The sequence below is a fragment of the Spermophilus citellus genome (assembly GCF_964194105.1).
Source record: "Spermophilus citellus genome assembly, chromosome: 2".
NCBI classification, from domain to species: domain Eukaryota; kingdom Metazoa; phylum Chordata; class Mammalia; order Rodentia; family Sciuridae; genus Spermophilus; species Spermophilus citellus.
In genome coordinates this window covers 57934669-57949170 of record NC_138183.1, presented here as the reverse complement: position 1 = coordinate 57949170, position 14502 = coordinate 57934669, and positions in this window count along the sequence as shown.

Below are 14502 nucleotides of genomic sequence, written 5' to 3'. Positions count from 1 at the left end.
TTTAATTTTTATGTATATGAAGTAGTGAAGTTGAGTTCCTGGTACTGTTTTGTCAGAAGTCCTAGTTAGTGATTTCCTCTACATCTTTGCCATTCAAAATGTGATCACTGGATCAACAGCATCAGTGTCACCTGGTAATTTGTTAGAAATGCAGAATCTTGGGACCATTCCAGGTCCAGAGAGTTACATTTGGACAAATTCCCTCCTGATTACCTCCTGATTCCTAAGCTCATTGAAGTTGAGAAGGGCTGCAGTACACATCACTGCCTAATCAAACTGCTACTAAGTGCAAACAAAGACAGTGGAGACTCACTTGCATGTGATCTTGCATTAGAGACCTCTTGCGTCCGAGGGTGGGGCTGGTCTTCAAGACTCTTCTACTTTTGCTGGTCAGGCATGCTACCTAGAGGCCAACTCAGGCATGGCTCTGAGTTTGTCTCTAGTGTGGGCCAATCAGTACCCACCCTCAGTCTGTGTGCACCTCTCTTTCTCTTTCTCTCTGTCACCTAAATTTATTTCTTAAAGGATTTTATTTGAGCTGTCTAAAGACAGTTGTGCCCTCTAGATCTAAGCAAAATTCCAGTGCAGCCTGCCTTGATAAAAGAAATGAGGAGAGAAAATACCAGCAAAGAATGTAACAACCTGCCTACTCATTAAACAACAGTCTATGAAAGCAGACAGACATGGAATCAGAAAAACTCAGTCCAAGTGCTAATTCTGTCTTTTAAATTTTTTTCTTCAAACGATTTATTCAACACCTCTGAACCTTCATTATCTTGTCTTTAGAAACTGTGATATTAATAAGTATATCTCAGGGCTGAGAGGACCTAATAAAACAAAGGTATGAGAAGTACCTTTAATATGTAGTACATAATAAGTGTTCAATAAATATAAAACAAAACAAATCCTGACTTGTGAGAGAAAATTTCCTATTATGTTAAGGAATCTTTGGCAGAAAAACTATTACATTTAAAGGAGTGAGAGACAATGTCTGCCCCTCATAAAATGTCATGAGTTACAAACTGTATTTAAAGCAATATCTTTTATATTTAAAGACTAAGGCAATTGCTTTTATGTGGAACAAGCCCCAGGAGGGCTCTGTTTTTTTTTTTTTTCAGTAAGAATCATCAGTTTCATTTTTGTCTGCACAAATATTTTTTTAGGAAGATTGCCATTTGGGAATTGCAAGAAATCTTGTCCTTTTCATCATGTGACTTAAAATAAGAGAGAGAAAGCAAGAATTGCTCCAATCTTAAGGCGTATTTTGTTTTATATCAGAACTAATATTTTTTACATGGGAACATAGCACTAATTTTATTACTATGAAATGGAAGACAGTGGGAGAAATTTGTTTTCGGTGACTAAATAGTGTAGTCCTTCCATAAAGAAAGGTGCACTGCATAGCATTAGATGCAGAGAACAGCATTGATAAACCTCCCTCAGTTCCGGTTCTCAGGACCACAGTGAGCCATGCACAATAGAAATGCCTTTCAAGTTGTTGCAGCTGCTCTGCTCTATGGAGCACCCACTGAGCTAAAGGACAGACATTCCACATACATGGGAAATCCTCAGGGTCCAAAGCCTAATTAATTTCCTGAAATCTATCAAAAATTGTAGAATCATGCATATAAAGTATGCACATATTTTGGAATTAAAAATGCCTTTAAATAAATTGAAAAAGAAAAGTGTGCACCATTTAATTTTGTCTTTTTCTTAGATTCATGCACTTTCTAAAGATAAAACTTAAATGCAGTCTGAACCTTTTCACCTCATAGTTTGGCTTCAGTTTTATGTCACAGTTTTGTGGAGTTGGACACACTTGGAGTTGGGTTTCATTGTAATTTGTTGTCCATAGAGGTTGCCATGTAGGCATACCATTCCTGTACATTTTCTCTTGATTCTTTCCTTCTTTTTGAAAGGGAGAACAATGCTAAATGAGACTAAAAGGAAATAGAAAAGAATTTTGCACAGTTTGGGGGAAACTTTTTATATTTTCTTACTAAAATAGGTTTACAGAGAGTTGGTAGACTATGTAAATATAAGAATAGATTTCATCTCTAAGCCTTTTTTTAACTCCTTAATTGAAGTATCCAGATATGAAAATGTCTAGGCATCTCTAAAATGCCTACAAAGATTTAGAATTTTTATTTTTTAAATTTTTATTCTAGATTCTTTGGAGAGAAGTGTCTCCTAGAATTTCTTTCCCTTAGGAAGCCCTAGTGGAGGACCACATTTATCCCTGGGAATTAAGAAGCATCTAGAGAAAGACAATGGTGCTGTCTGCTTAGTTCTCAGTCCTTAGACCATCAGGATTAATCCAACCCCAAACATGATAGTGGTATCTAAAAAGGCTCATACATTTATATTTCATCTCGAAAATTTATTCAGATAAACTTAATTGGCTTCTATATCATTACTTGTTAACTTTCATGATTTTATTTTGTCTTGTTTTCATTCTAACCTTGTTTATTGAGATTTGCTATCCTTATTTAACCTCAGTAACCCTTTAGAATGTGACTTCCAGTTTCACTGGAGAAGAGATGTCACCAGAAGAGGGTCCAAGAAGTTCCTGGAAAGGGGAAATTCAACTTAGGACAAGTAGGGTCCTTGGCATATATGATGGAAAAGAATTTCAGCACCATACCAGAAGAGCAACAGGTATTTACTAAGAAAAGCAAGGAATATATGTTCAAGGAAGAAAGCAGGTCATTTCAAGAGATGCTTTTTGAGTTGTTAGGCTCTTGTTTTAAAAAATTAGTTTGGTGATGGGTGGGCATGGGGAAGGTATGTGGGGATGACCTCACTTTGGTGATTACAAGATGGTTTATGATGGTCTGGTCATTTTCAGAATTGTTAGGCTAAGCAGTCTTTGGTATCTGATCCACAGATAATGTAGGATAGTCTCCTGATTATAGATTTAAAATTGCATATCTCTCTTAATCTATTTATTGGTGGACTAATTACCAGTGCATATGATAAATCTCCATAACCAGATGAATTTAAGTAACTTTAAGATTTATTGATTTTTCCAGAAATTTGGGGGTGACAAGCCTGGGAGAGACACTAGCTTGAGAAGTAATAGGCTTGGAAAGCTATGTAGAATCTCAGATATAAATTACATTTCCTAGTCTTTCCTTTTTATCTCCTTTTTACCTATTTTTTATTTGTTCTATCCTACCTTGACAGTATTTGTCCTTTATTTTCATGTCCCCAATAGCACATCACATTTATCATAATATATCTCCGTGAAATAAAATGGGGTTGGTGGGGAGAAGAGAAATATGAAGCATTGTTTGCTTTGGAGGAATAAACCTCTCAAATGTCTCAGGCTATGAGAAGCTGCAGGTCATTCTGAAACTTTCGCCATTTCTTGATCTCCAGGCCTCTTCCTGCAGTAACTCTATCAGCAAATTATTTGAATGAGAATTGTACATGTTTCTTGAATCTTCTTTCTTGAACAAAATTGGCAAGAAGTATCCAAACATCCAAACAGTGTCCTTGCATGCTCTGAATATTGGCTGTGCTCGCATTTGCTGTGGCTGCTGCTGGTGGTGGTGGTGGAGATCCCTGGTGTTTCTCAAGTACAGAAGTAGAGATCTACTCCACTGGGTGATTGTAAAGCATCATTATGCCTCCTAAAGTAATCAAGTTCTCTCCTTTTTCCTGTATCATGATATATAGTCTTCTTTGAGTGGTCTGGAGATGGTATGACTACATTTTACCATGAAAACTATCATATTTTATCAATTTTAAGTCATCACATTTTAACTTCTCTGAAATTGCAATATGTCTTATGATTGGTCATACATCAACTTTGATATCTAGTTATTTTTTTTTCTCGGTGGTACATCAAATTAGTGTTCCATTTTACAATAAAAGTAGTTTTAAACTCAAAGTTATACTTTTGTAAGTGCATCTTCAAAAGTTTCTTACCTTTCAAATCGAGAATTCAATAGGCATCACAGTCCTGGCCATGACTGTACTCTGTTCTGCAGAGAAAGAACAAATGCAAGTAAAATGACTTTAACATAAAAGACATTACAGAGGAGCAAAAATATTTCTAAGACATAACACTTCAACTTATTATCATTTACTGTCAGCTATTGATCTCAGAGTGCTTTTTCTTTCAAGCCCCCTTCAAGTGTCCATAATAAATGAGATATCCATTTGCACATGGAAAACCACGGTAAGCAAATAACAGCCGATGTGTTAGTAATCTTCACTTCCCAAAAAAATGCACACTGCTTTGGATGGATGCATTCAATCTGATCAATTACCACATTTTTCAGAAATTCTTAACTGTGCCATGACTTAGTTTTACTAAAATATTACTATTAAACAAAGTCCGTGTTCCAAAGACAGCTTATATATTAGGTTATCTTTAAAAATGCACAGAGGTCTTAGTATAGCTCTTCACTGATTTTGCTAGGCTCTCTACATGTATAATCTTTATTAATATTTGTGCTTGGTTTTCTAATAAAATTGGGAAAGAAGTTATGAGACTTAGATGTTTATTGAGCATAACCACCCTGAACCCTTCATGGCTATTGACCAAGCAGTAATGGAAAACGGGAACCAAGAAATAAAAATTGCATCAACACAGTGAAATCTATTCTTTTCTCTCTGTATATAAACCTCATGTGTTGGCTTTGGCAGCAGTTTGAACTTTGTCATTCCAATAAAGTTCCTGAAATTCACTGGATATCACTTCTTTTACAGGAAAACATCTGCAAGTGTATTTATCGGGTTATAAGCAAAAATAGTTATTTTTCCAAATGACCTATCAGATGTATTTATTTGTATTTGTGATGTACATTATTCGCCCATCACAAAAATCTGTGAACCATGCACATAATTAAAATATCATTCCTAAGTTTAAAAATATACTAACTAGAGAAGCATACACAGCTTACACAGCTCTCTACCTCTGAACTTTTCATTGTGCTGTTGAAAGAATCCTAGTTGGTTGAAAAGAGAACTGCTTGTAAACTCTCTTTAGGGAAATTTAGTGAAAACTTTCCACTCTTAAACTTGATTCGACAGCCTCTGCAGCTTAAATCTTTGAACACATAATACTCACACCCCTGCTGTACTTTGGTATCTTAGATGCAACTTCCATAATCATGGAAATTACATATGTCATATAACTGAAGACATAGTTGAATTACTAGTATTAGTATTTGTGGGGAGCCATTCTGACACGTGATTGGGTGACTCCCGTTAAGGGCCTGAGGCGCTCTGGCTGTGTCGGAGCTATCCCGACCCTTTCCTGATGAGAGAGCCCATCCGTGTGGGGGTGTGCGTGACCACTGACCCTGGAGACCCAATCACTGACCCTGACCTTGGAGTGCAGCCCCCCCTCAACCTTCATTGGATGGAATTCTCCCCTGAATCTCTTGTCCCCCAAATAAAAGGCTGATCCCCGGCGTGTTCGCTCTCTCTCTCTCCTGCTAGCCCAGAGTAATCCTCGCTGCCCTGCTGGGCGGCTAGAGGCGGGAACAAGGGAGGCGAGCCATCTCGGACCTAGCAATGTAAAATAAGGTACTGGTTTGTGTGTTTTATTTTGATCTCTTCTAACTAACTTAATGCCTAGAACCTCATTAATGAAACCACTGCGCAGGCCGCGTGGTAGAAGTATTATTTGTCATTAAAATATGAGGAGTTTAGCCCAGCGCAGTGGCACACCCTTGTAATCCCAGTGGCTTGGGAGACTGACAGGAGGATCATTGAGTTCAAAGCCATCCTCAGCAACAGCAAGGCACTAAGTAAGTCAGTGAGACCCTGTCTCTAAATAAAAAATACAAAATAGGGCTGGAGATGTGGCTCAGTGGTTGAGTGGTTGAGTGCCCCTGAGTTCAATCCCCAGTACCCCAAACAAACAAACACACAAAAAAATTGAGGAGTTTTACAAGTTTTATATTTGATGAAATATGGGATGATAATGATGATGATGACAACGACGACGACTACCATCTGTTGTTTAAACTATGTGAGGGGCTGTTTGAAGCATCTTTAGTACCTTGTTTAATATTCACAAATGCATTGCATAGTAGTTATTATTAGATAATGTTTATAGATTAGGAAAGTACAGCTTGGAGCATAAATTGTCTATGCCACTAACTGTAAACGTTGGGATTTGGATTCGCATATGTCTGGTATCAAAGCTAGATCTGTTAAGAGTTGCATGGGGATTAAACTTAAAAACTCATATCCACATTCATCCAAAAGCCTGTGTTTGTAATCTCTTGTCATCTCTGCATGGCACTCTCACACCGAAGATAAAGTTGGATTAGTGTCATCATTAGATGGTGAATCTCATCTAGATTTCTGTAAAGTGTCAGCTTATTCAGGCAAAATAACTTACCTTTCTTCAATTTGTATTTGCTAGATTTGGGGCAGGATGGAGAGCAGACAGGTACAGAGATGAGTACACATTGGAGGAATGTAAAGAGGAAGAGGGATCCAACTTAACTGAAACTAAGGAGCAAGCCCTGAGTCCTGCACAAAGACTAGTAGATCTGGGTTCTAGTGCAAACATAGCCATGTATGAAGCAAAGCCACCCAGAAGGAAATGACAGGTGAATAAAGTGGAGAAGATTCCAAAAGGCTTGGAAATAGCTGCCTTCATGTAATGAATAGAAGAAATGAAGTTAAGCCTTCAACTAGTGTTCCAAGGGATAAATTGCTAATGTAAACATGATGAGTCAAAGTTATAATGCTTGGGGTTAGTCCAGAACAATTACTTAGACAAGTGGATTTTTATAGATTAAAATGTAATAACAGTTTATACATTGTTAAAAATGAAAATGCTAGTTCATTGTTTTGTATAATATAACAAATTAGATAAACTAAATGGGTAGAATAATTTATTTGGCAGAAATTAAAACATAATTTCTTTAAGAACAGAGATAGTATTTAATTACTTTCTGTACCATTCATGGTACCCAGGATATCATTTTCACATTTTCAAAATATGAGAATTGCTGCATTCATGTAGAATAGGTAAGAGAAGTTTAAAAAAAAAAAGGTGATTACAAGTTCTTATTAGGACAATAATAAATATTTAATATATATTAAATCATTAGGCCCTATCATTCTCAAAAATGCTTGCATAAAAAGTGCTATTCCCATTTTTAAATAAGGAAATTGTGGCTCAGGAGGTTACAGAACAGGCTCAACAAGGCTTAATGGAGTGGCGAAGCCAGGAATCAAATTGTATATTATCCACTGAGAGAAAGAGATTAAAATTTGTGCCTAGTATGTATAAGCAATATTAATTTAACTGTAGCTAATTAAAAGACATTAAAGAGCTGTGAAATGTTTCATTTGAGGCTTCCAGAGTGTGCATCTGCTTTTCCCTCCACACCCCTTCTATTGTGAGGCACAAGCATTGTGTGAAGGGATCTTTAATCAATGATTGCACTTATCTCAGGTCCACTAGACATGAATAATGTCAAATATATCTATCATTGCCTATGTTTTTAAAATTACCTTATTTAATCTCATTTTATCATGAGATAAAGTACAGAGATTATCATGTAGAAACCTAGTCCCAGTGTGGAGGTGGGTTGGGAAATGACATGCTCATATCTTACAGCAAGACTGTTGCACTCTGGAGAGTGCCAAAGAGTTTTGCAAATTCCTCAGAGATGAGCAGTAGGGAAGAAGAGCTCTTGCATGGCTTTTGAAAAAAGGTGAGGGTTATGAATGAGAGAAGACAAAGAAAGAAGGGTAGAAGGAAGTAGTGGAGAAGCTGATAGCTAGGAAGTCAAGAGCTTCTGTCCTTGGCTCTCCCAGGAACCCTCACCATGATCTTAGGACAGGCCCCTGTCATTACTGAGCTAGAGGATCTCTAAGGTCCTAAGGTTTTTTTTCATCTTTGAATCCTAATTCTTTGAATTCTCTCTCTCTATATATATATATACACATACACATCTATTCATATAAATACACACACACACACACACACACACACATATATAGTTAGATATGTATAAATCATCTCTATATGTTAATAAAAATGAATGAACCAATATCATGCAACATGGATGAATCTCATTTGATGAGTAGAAGTCACACACAGGAACTTCATACTGTACAGTTCTGTTCATATGAGGATCCAAAACAGGTAAAACTGTGTGCTGAAGTCAGAACCATTGTTACCTTCTGCAGGTGGTACTGAATTGGGGGGAATATTTTGGAGTTGCTGAAGTAATCTCCATCTTGATTTGGATGGTGATTATGCAGGCTTGTGCATAGATCAAAGAAATGGAGTCATACTCTTCAGATTTGTGCACTTTTTTGTTGCTAGCTGAATATCCACTTAAAAGAAAAAAAATGAAGTTTGTAATTCTTTTTTATAAAGTAGAAAACATCTACTCCAAATGAATATTAGGGTGAGAAGTTGGAACAACCTAATTTCATTTGGGATGATGCCCTGATCAATGATAGAGTAGTAAATGGCTATGTTAATTGATTTATATGGCAAACAGTTGCTATTATTGAATTTTACATAGTTATGATTGTATCTATATATTTCACGTTATAGTTTGGATCTTAAAATATTCCCCCCAAAACTGATAGTGATATTAAAAGGGGGTAGGAACTTTAGGAGCTGGGGCTTAGTGCCTAGTGGAAGAAAGTTAGGTCATTGAGAGCGTGCCCTTAAAGATTTTGGAACCCTAGCCACTTTCTTTCTCTTTCTGCCTTCTGGTCACTATAAGCTGAGCATCTTTGCTTTGCCACATGCTCCTGCCATGAAATACTACCTCCCAAGAGATATAAAGAAATGAGGCTAGGAAACCATGGCCAGAAACTTCTGAAACCAAGAACTAAAATAAATCTTTCATGCCTTTTAAGCTGATTGTCTCAGGTATTTTGTCATAGCTTTGGAAAGCTGATGAATACACTCCAAAATTATTCATGATATACAGCGCTACATGCATTAGATCAATGACTATCAAAATGCTTGCTAAGTATCCCAGTAGTTCATGGAAGATGCTCTGGGTCATTCTGTGGGTAAAAGAGAAGGTGACGCAGCAGCCTGAGCTCCTTGCCTTTCCCCATCCTGCTCTCAACCAGTGAAGCTCTGGTTTAATCAGTTTTGTAAATTATAGTATGGGCAAAAACTAAATTCCACCACCAAAATTGTTTGAAAATATACATAGACTATATGGAATCTAAAACGTCATTAAAGGAATAAAATAGTGGTATTGGAAATTTTCTTACTCTAATTTTCATTTTAAAAATTGTACATAATTTTTGAACATATTTGTGAGGTCCATAAATTGTACCTTGCTAGTCACTATCCTTGAGAAACAGAAAATCTGAAGTATGTTTTTTCTCCTCTTCATAATTCATTTAAAACTAAAGGTCTTAGGCTTGCTGTCGGGTGTTGCAAATATGAGTGTGTATAGCCCCTTTCCTTTGGTAGCTTAAAAGTAACGACAAAAAGACCCCTTGAATCAAGCCAAAGTGTTTCTCATCTTCCAATATTGAAGATTCAGGATGAAGAAGGGTGGTATGTTTCCAGTTTTGCATGTCAGTCCTGACTCCTCGTTCCCCTGTAAAGGAAAAATCTTGCTTCAACTCTCTTCTCTGCCAAGAGAATCTCTGGCCCTTTGAATGTCTAGAGCAGGGATGCACATAAAGAGAATTACAATGGTGATGGACTCTAGGAGTGTTCTGTTCTCTTTCTGTTCTGTTCAGACTTTAATTCTTCCTTGATACAGTTAGGATGAGGGGAGAAAGGAGGTGGCTCTGATGAGATGATCACTGTTGTTATTATAATTCTAACCACGTATCCCACCAACTGGAGCTTCCTGTTTTCGCCACCTTTGACAGCCACCTCTGCCTTCCCACCGTGCAGGTTCATTCCCCTCTCCATCTGTTCAATTGACATTTATAACACTCATCAGGCATTTGTTTTCATACCTCTCCAGATTTAAATATTGTTCATTGTTTTTGTGCTTACTCAGAACTCACATCCGTCATCAGCCTGGTAACTGCTTGACTTTATCCTTAGCAAGGTTTCCTTTTCCAGGGACCTAGAGGATATTGGAACCCTTCTAATCATGAATGTTGGCAAAGTCTGTGTGTTTGTGTGTGTATGTATGTGTGTGTGTGGGTGTGGGTGTGTGTGTGTGAGAGACAGAGACAGACAGACAGACAGTGAGAGAAAGAGGGACAGAGACAGAAAGTAAGAGACTGTCAAACGGATTTCTAAGGTACTTTTTTCCTTGATTAATAAAACTATCCAACTATTATATTTCTTTTTTCTTATATGTGTTAGCATTTTATGTAATTTAATAATGTCTACTAAAATAAATATTTTAAAAATAGATATTATAAATTCTAAAACACTTTCAATTACATTTTTATTCTCTTAAAAAGAATTCTAAAGTGGGTTGTCTATGCAATGTATCCCCTCTTTGGTCATAGTATTTTAAGCAACTCTGTATTTCATCTTTTGCTTATAGGTTTGCTTATAGGTGTGGTGATAACCAACACCAGGACATAAATCACTACTTTGTACTTTTGTACCATAAATTATTTCTCAAAAGGTGAACTTGTTGTAATCTGTGATAGTGTAATTTATGCTCTGATGAGCAAGAAGTTTTAGAGGATCCAATCTGTGAAGTACTGAGCCATTGGAACAGCACACCACGTTCCCGAACTTCCCACACAAATGTTTCCATGCACTTCAATCCGTTCCAAAACCTCCAACTTCCTATCACCTCAGGAGGAGCCTCCTGCCACTATTCTTTCCTGATAAGCTGTAGATATATTTATTTTACTGTTACACCTTCCCCACAAAATGGAATTAGAAGGAAATAAGAGGCTCTTGGTTTTTACAATTTATTATCCTTTAGAGAATTAATGTTTGTACTTTTTAGCCACAGAAACCTTTGTTCAAACAAAACATTACACTATGGCCAAATGTGGGAACCAGATAAGTGTGCAGCTGCTCCAGGAGAACTAGGGTGGGGGCCAGAAGCCCAGGTTGGGCTTGTTCCCCCTAACAGTGGCCCCACAGGGGATTTCAAAGAGCAGCATGTGGAATCTGTTGATGTAGAGCGGTGGAGCTCAGTTCTGGCTGCCTTTGAGATCATCTGGCAAGCTTCTTAAAAATACCGCTACCCAGACCCCATTTTGGAGATAGTGATCAGATTGATATGAGTTAAGGGCTCAGGCTATTGTTTGTGTGTTTCTTAAGGGCTTTCTAGTTTTCTAATGTATAGCCAAAAAACTAGTGCTTCACTAATTCATGTTTCAGAATCACCTGGGAGTTTGTTAAAACATTTCTGTGTGTCTGGAGTGAGGCCCCAGCATTTTCCATTTCTAACAAGACCCCAGGTGATGCTGCTGCTGCTCCTGATCCAGGGAACATATTTTTGAAAACCCCTGCTTTGAAGAAGTGGAGAAACTGGATAGGAGTAGATCACATCTGCTAGGATCTAAGAAGAAATCAGCTTCCACTGGGTTTGCTATTTTATTACTCCCCCCCACCTTTTTTTTACTTGCAAAATATAATCCTTATGTCCAGAAGTGCTATCATAGAAGATATCAGTCAATCATCTGGGGCAGGTATTGTGGCTTTGGGTTAATTAATGGTTTCCCATCTCATCAAACGTCTATCCTTAAGTCTACCACGATTTTTTTTTTTTGGACAGTTATTTTAGGTCTAATTTTGTAAATTATAAGAACAGTGGGACAATATGTTAAATAGAAGTCCTCCTTTAAAATGAACAAATGAACCAATCTAATAGGATTTGCAAGTGTGAAGTATAATCCAAGGGTCATGCTGAGCAACCCAAAGCAGAGGAAGATCCACATTAGCCCTTAATGACATTAACAAAGCATCACTAAGCTGCCATTTGCCTTTATATCTTTTCCCATGTGCTTCTACCTTCTATACAGAGATCATCTAGGGAGAGGAGCAGTCACATATCCACTTCATTATAATCACCTGGAAAACCAGCTTTAGAAGAATTAATAAATGTGAATTGGTAACCAAGTTTATGGACTTGGGTAGACTTCTTACCAGACATCTGTTTGATGACTGGTACAGGATCACACAGTGCATGGGTTCATACAAGGGCATATACATACATGGGCATATACAAGGCATGTCCTTAAACTGAGAGGACTGGGAATGGGTGGGTTACAGAGACTGGCTATTAATTTCCTTTGATAAACATGGGCATGACCTGTCTGGGTCAGAGAGTGGCATAAACCCAAGGCACTCCTTCATTGCTTGTAATGAGTGTATTTACAGAGGCAAGAACTTAGACAAAGACTGCTTTACATAGGAGTGGGCTGGCTGGCATGGTAGTGTTTGTGTTGCAAGGAGTTGAATTGTGTCCTCTGCCACAATTCATATACTGAAGTTACAGCTCCAAGTATCTCAGAATACAACTTTATTTGGAAGTAGGATTATTGTAGATACAATAGTTAGGATGGAGTGATGAAAATAGGCACTAGTTTAGTATGACTGGTGTCCTTATAAAATGGGATATTGGATACTGACGAAATATATGGACATAGGGTGGACATCATGTGAAGATGAGATAGCCCTTCACAAGCCAGGAACCAATCCTAGTGACACTTTAGAATCAGATTTCTAGCCTCCAGAAATGAGAGGCAGTGAATTAAGGATATTTAAGCCACCCAATCCATGGTACTTTGTTATGGCAACCCTAGCCAGCTAATGCAGTGGCTTAGATTACCATGCTAGAAGCCCCATAAAGCCCCTCCCTGAGAACATAAGCATGTGTCTCATTCGGGAGCTGACAGTGCAAGACACACAGAAGGCCCATCACAATCATCCAGAGAAAAAGCAACACCCACTGGCGATACGTAGTTCCCATGGAAGTAAATAAACAGTTGTCCTTTCCTTGCTCCTGGCTTCTTCCAATTGCACTTGCTGAGGTCTTGAAAAGGGACCAGGAAAGAGTTGTTGGAGCCAGAGCTCATCACTTGCCCCCCAGTCCAGGTATTAGAGTTCCAGTTCAAGGTTGTTGGGAGTGAGGATGGTGGGCAAGGAAAAGCTGGTATTTAAATTACTCAAGATAAGAATTTTAAACAAGGATAAAATTTTATCATTCAAGGAGGTCAGAGTGTTTCAGAATTTACTCAGAATATTATTTAGGAATGGGAAAGGGAGACAAGAAAAAAACAAAAAGCAGTGAAAATTTGTAGGTAGAAAAAAAATGCATGTTTCATGACTATGTTCCACTGAGACTTATGCATATTGAAATGTATCAAAAACTAGTAATAACAACAATAGTAATACTACATATACAATAACATGTGTACTTTAAAATATATTCTCAAATGAGTGATTTCTATGCATTACACTAATGAGTTCCCACAGAGTCCCAGTGAGGTAAGGGAAAAACCATTAGCAATCAAGAGACTAAGGCCCATTGAGATGGCATGCATAAGGCCACTCAGCTAGCAAGGGAAGAGCTGGGGTTTGAACCAGCAAATGACTGAGGAGATTTACAGATTCCCAAGCTCACCATGGCACTTTCCTGCCTCTATTTACCTCATTTCTGAACCTCCATATCTCTGCCTTCCACCCAGAAATGGACGTTTCTCAGGGTCTGCAGTACAGTACTCAGGAAGTTATATTGTCACAACTGTCCATGACATAAAAATAGATATGACAAGTATAAATGAACATGATCTTTGAATACTGACATGACCTTTACTTTCCCTCAGAATTTCTGAAAGCAAGGGCTAAACTATGCCATTTCATTTGAAAGTGAAATTATAATCTTAATGCTAAGAACTTAGCATCAACCCATCTTGATTCTGAATAATATGGTGTTAGTCATAAGTCAGGACTTCATAAAACAAACTGAGGTTGGTATGAAAAATATAATTGCCACTCATGTTAAGAAAATTCAGGAAGAATATAAAAGTATATACCAATTGAATTCTCATAGGAAGAAATAAATCAAAATATTAACAATGACTATTTCTGGCTGAAAATATGATAAGTAATACACATTGTCTTTTTTACCCTTCTAAGGTTCAGTTCCCTTACACTGAATATATATTTCTTTTTTAACCAGAAAAATTATTCCTGTGAGGTGCTGTTGGCACTGCTAAATGTTTCAGAATAACAAAACAGTTACTTCCCTGAATTTTAGTGGTTAGAAAGGAAAACATTTCCTGGTCTCATCAATATTATTGTAACACATTTTACCCCGAACACTTTTCTGCCCTTCTCCATCATTTTCAAAACATTGTATCTCCTTTGTCTGTTTTTATTACTGTGTTCATACAGTACATCATGACTGAGAGTTTTGAAGGAGACTTTGTGGCTTTCATTTCATTTTTGGTAAACCAGCAAAAACAAAATTGATGATTTTTCCATATGTATAAAGTATCTTTCATCTTGCAATTGGTTTTGAAATATTCTCAAATTCCACTCCAAACCCCACCCTGTGTGCTGAAATTTATGAGAAAAGAAATTATCTGAACGTTTTGAAT